Genomic DNA, 5,317 nt, shown 5'->3' on the forward strand with positions numbered 1-5,317 from the left:
TAATAATGTAATAATATATAATAATGTAATAATATATATAATATACACATATATGACATAATATATATTACATGTATAATTACATTATTATTACAATATAATAATTATTACATTATTATGTAATTATATTATGTAATTATATTATGTAATTATTACATGTATAATAATGTAATAATATATAATAATGTAATAATATATAATATACATATATATGACATAATATATATTACATGTATAATTACATTATTATTACAATATAATAATTATTACATTATTATGTAATTGTATTATGTAATTATTACATGTGTAATAATGTAATAATATATAATAATGTAATAATATACATAATAATACACATATATATATGACATCATAAAAGCAGATCGCAAACACTGTGTGAATCTGTTTTCAAGAATGCCTGTGTGTGGGGCACCTGGGTGGCTCAGTTGGTTAAGCGACTGCCTTCGGCTCAGTTGGTTAAGCGACTGCCTTCAGCTCAGGTCATGATCCTGGAGTCCCAGAATCGAGTCCCGCATCAGGCTCCTTGCTCAGCAGGGAGTCTGCTTCTCCCATTGACCCTCCCCCCTCTCATGCTCTCTCTCTCTATCTCATTCTCTCTCAAATAAATAAATAAAATCTTTAAAAAAAAAAAAAGAATGCCTGTGTGCAACGACGTGGATGGAACTGGAGGGTATTATGTTGAGTGAAATAAGTCAAACAGAGAAAGACATGTATCATATGACCTCACTGATATGAGGAATTCTTAATCACAGGAAACAAACTGAGGGTTGCTGGAGTGGGGGGTGGGGTGGGAGGGATGGGGTGACTGGGTGATAGACACTGGGGAGGGTATGTGCTCTGGTAAGCGCTGTGAATTGTGCAAGACTGTTGAATCTCAGATCTGTACCTCTGAAACAAATAATGCAATCTATGTTAAGAAAAAAAAAAAGAAGAAGAAGGTAGCAGGAGGAGAAGAATGAAGGGGGGGAAATCAGAGGGGTAGACGAACCATGAGAGACGATGGACTCTGAAAAACAAACTGAGGGTTCTAGAGGGGAGGGGGGTGGGAGGATGGGTTAGCCTGGTGATGGGTATTGAGGAGGGCACATTCTGCATGGAGCACTGGGTGTTATGCACAAACAATGAATCATGGAACACTTCATCTAAAACTAATGATGTAATGTATGGGGATTAACATAAGAAAAAAAAATTAAAAAGAAAAAAAGAATGCCTGTGTGCATATGGGCTCGTGTGCTCAGACATGGGGAGCGCCGTGCCATCATCATTTCTGGGTACTGGACTTACAAGGGATCTTCATGTCCTTCCTCATATTTCTGCATTCCACAAGTTTCTGCAATAGATTCACTGCTTCTATCATCAGAAAATTCACAAAATGTACTCTGAAAGAGCACTGTTCAGGCTACTCCAAAAAACGTCAACAGACATTAAATTAACTCTTTCTGTGCACCTGCCATGGGCTAGGCACCGTGCTGTGTGCTGGGGACACAGGAAAGAGTCAGATACGGCTCTGAAGTCTTTGAGCCCAGAGACCAGTGGCAGAGACAAAGTTAGATAAATACAATGCAACATGAAGTATTGCATAGGATGATAAAAAACAGGGCTGCGGAAATGCAGGGGGAGAAGCATTCACTCCCCCCACTGCGGAAGGTGAGCAAAGGCATCACGAAGGGGGTATTTGTGCTGGGCTCTGACGAGAGAAGAGGAGTTCGTTAGGAGACCAGGGTCAAAGCAGGGCATTCTCCATAAGCCTGAGCAGCGTGGACAAGGGGACAACAGCAGGGCAGGATCAGTGTCAAGGAACAAGGAGGGATGCAACGAGGGAAAGTCTTGGATGGCCGCTAACAATTCTGAATTCCATCCCGTAAGAAACGAGGAGCCCATAGCAGATTTGGGGAAAGATTACTTCAGGGACCATACTGAGGACGGCCGAAAGCAAACTCAGGGGAGAAAAACTTAGTTAGCCAAATCGTTGTTTAACAGTTAGCTGTCTTTGGTAATTTTTTCCCTTTAGGATGGTGAGATTTGGGTCATTTCCTTTTCTTCCACTTATATGCTCCACCTTGTTGCTAAATTCATTTCATAATTTAAAATTCTGGGGCGGGGGGGCACCTGGGTGGCTCAGTCAGTTAAGCGTCTGCCTTCAGCTCAGGTCGTGATCCCAGGGTCCTGGGATGGAACCCCACATAGGGCTCTTTGCTCAGCAGGGAGTCTGCTTCTCCCTCTCCCTCTGCCCTTCCCCCTGCTCATTTTCTCTCTCTCTCTTTCTCTCTCCTTCAAATAAATAAATAAAATATTTTTTAAAAAATCAGGTTGGAAATACCCCAACAAGACTTCCCATCAACCAGAACATTAAAAACGTGTTCCCCGGAGGAAATCCCAGCTTCCTCTCGATCTGTTTCCAGGTGTCTGGCCATGCATCTTCCACAAAGGTGTGGACACCCTGGGCGTACAGATCCGGAGCCTCCTTTTTCCACCTCCCATGAGTGTTTCCCTGTGTTGTCATCTGCTCTCCGAAGCTCTCCTTCAAATGGTTCCTTAATGGTCCAGGAGCAGATGTTCCAGAGCAACTTAACTGCCCCCCCACTGTTGGATTTGCAGTTTGCTTCAGCTGCGCTAAAATAAAGCTTCCGTGAACCTCTTTCTGTGTCAACTTATTGCCTTGGAATCCGTTACTAGAAATGAGAATCTGTGCTAAGGGTGAAGAGAATCAATCCCCAAGGAGGGAGAGAATAGGAACATTTTTCAGACTCTTCATACATATTGCCAAATTGCTTTTGTGCGTGGGGTGATTCAATTCACGCTCCAAGCGGAATATGGTTTTTAGCAGTTCCTCTTTTTCATCTCGACTGGCCTGGATTTTGGTTCTGTAACTGTCAACCAGGGGCCAGGCCCCCTTCACATCTGGCGCCCTCAGTTTCTTCGACGGAGGGAGAGGTTTCGAAGCTACACTGTGGGTTTTTGCTCCCAGTGACTAATAAATTTGGGATTAAAAGAGTCTGTGCTATTATGGTGAGCCATATTCGGCCACCCCTCCTTGGCTCCATTTTTTTTTTCAAGGTGAGGTCAGGCAGGAGACACATCGTCGCAACATTTCCCCCACGCACCCACACACGTATCTCATTTTCTGCCAGATTTAAAATGCAATCGTTACGGAGTGGCACCTACCATTCAAGTCAACATGACGCCCTCACCCAGAAGTCTGGTCACCGTTATATATAATTTATGAATCCAACCCAGAAGCTGGGCGAAGAGAAAATGAATACAGGCTCTAAGTGTCTGCAGTAATGAAATCACTTCTCGGGCTCATGGAACAACGAGGATATGCTCATTTTCATCTCTCGATCTCGTCCCAAATTTGTTACCCCAGTGACTGACGCTCCATTTACAATTTCCTTCCCTCACTCGCTCTCACGTTATCCAATAAATGCCACGGCCTTTCGCCATGCTGTGTGCTTATTTTCCAATTACTGTGGGTAAACAGGGATGAGCAGGCCATTGCACGGAAGTGTTTAAATCACTTGATTTGGTCCTGAGCAAAAAAAATTTCGGAGATGGAGACATACACACCAAGGCCAGGGTCTCCAGAAATCACAGGTGTTGGGAGAAGCGGCCGGGACGGGCCCTCTCTCTCTCTGATGGAGAAGGGTTTCCGCTGGGACCTCTCTGTGCCCCAGGAGTGACTTCACTGGCCAAAAAAGACATGTTTCCAAGTGTGTCAGAAGGAATGCCTTCATTTGTTTCAATTCTGAGCTAGTACCCATCAGCCTCTTTCAATCTCCATTAGCAGGTTGGAAATTTATTTAGAAAGCCGACAGGTACTATTTGGGGGATTAATGACCACTGATTTATGACTATTGAGCAGCATTTCAATAATCGGAGGCAGAGTACTCGCTGGTGGTCGCAGCCAGCTCTCCTCGCCTTTACGGTCTACAGCAATCACTCAAAGCCAGTTAAATGATGCTGATTTATGACCTTAACCTTCAGGGTCCACTCCATTTGCTCTCTCGGTGTGTAAATTCTAAAAATGCAATTCCCTCCACCTCCAGAGAGCCAATTTAAGTCAACATTATGCATGAACCGAGAATGCGGGAATTCTCGGATCTCTTATTCCACTCATTAAATTTGCACCGAACATCTTGCAATTAAAATTTCATATAGATTTCTCCTTATGATTGACAATTGGCTTTGATGAAATGAGTTCAAATTTGGCCTCTCAGAAGACTCAGAGGGAGAGAGATGGGTCTGGACATTGTTTCAAGAGAAGTGATGACGGGGCACTCAGACTTTGATTAGCATCTTTTTTTTTTTTTTTTTTTTGACAGAGAGAGACACAGCAAGAGAGGGAACACAAGCAGGGGGGGTGGGAGAGGGAGAAGCAGGCTTCCCGTGGAGCAGGGAGCCCGATGTGGGGCTCGATCCCAGGACCCTGGGATCATGACCCGAGCCGAAGGCAGACACTCAACCACTGAGCCACCCAGGTGCCCCTTTGATTAGCATCTTGAACAGACTCGTCGGTGCCTCTACCGCACAGTGAAGCCGGGCCAAGGATGAGAAGCAAAGCCAGCCTGCTTGGAAAACGCGGCTCGTTTTGTTTGGCGATGATGAAACAAGAGACTTGCAAGCTCTTGCGTGTTTCAGACACAGAACCTGGTCTCCTGAAGGGGAAAGATTCCCCAGCACGGCAGAGACATGGGTGCTCCTGAATCTCTCGTCCATGGGCCTCCCTTGCCATGTGACCATGGGACCAGATTCTGGCCAATGGAAAATTAAAGAAAGCGGTGACTGCCACCTCCAGGCTGGCCCATAAAATCTCTCCACAACCGGTCCTCACGCTCCCCACCCCACTGAACGGACAGCGGTGTGAGTGAGGAAGAAGCGTATTGAGTTAAGCCACCAAAATTCAGGCATTGCTTTAGCAATGGCACGACTTTAACACATCCAGGGGGGGCTGTGGGGATCCGTAAGCCTCGCCTTGACTAAGACACCCAAGGGCACACAGTCGGTCAGTGAAGGAATAAAAACCAGGGACCCAGGCCTCCACATGGAGGGTTCGGAGCCTTTCCACCCCATTCAAAGTGCCTTGGGGTTTCGTTGAGAATTAGAATTTAGAATATACACATCTAAGGAGGTGTTAGGATGGGGCCTGAGCTGGGATTTGGAAAAGTGACTCCCCTCCCCCATGCATCGATTTAAATGGATCTATATGCACCAGGTGGTTGTTTTGTTTCGTTGGGGGATGTGTGCCCATTTTCCTGCAGGCAAGGGCATTTCCACAGTAGGAGGAGGACAATCCTAT

Source organism: Neomonachus schauinslandi, chromosome 5 (genome assembly GCF_002201575.2).
Source record: "Neomonachus schauinslandi chromosome 5, ASM220157v2, whole genome shotgun sequence".
Classification (NCBI taxonomy): domain Eukaryota; kingdom Metazoa; phylum Chordata; class Mammalia; order Carnivora; family Phocidae; genus Neomonachus; species Neomonachus schauinslandi.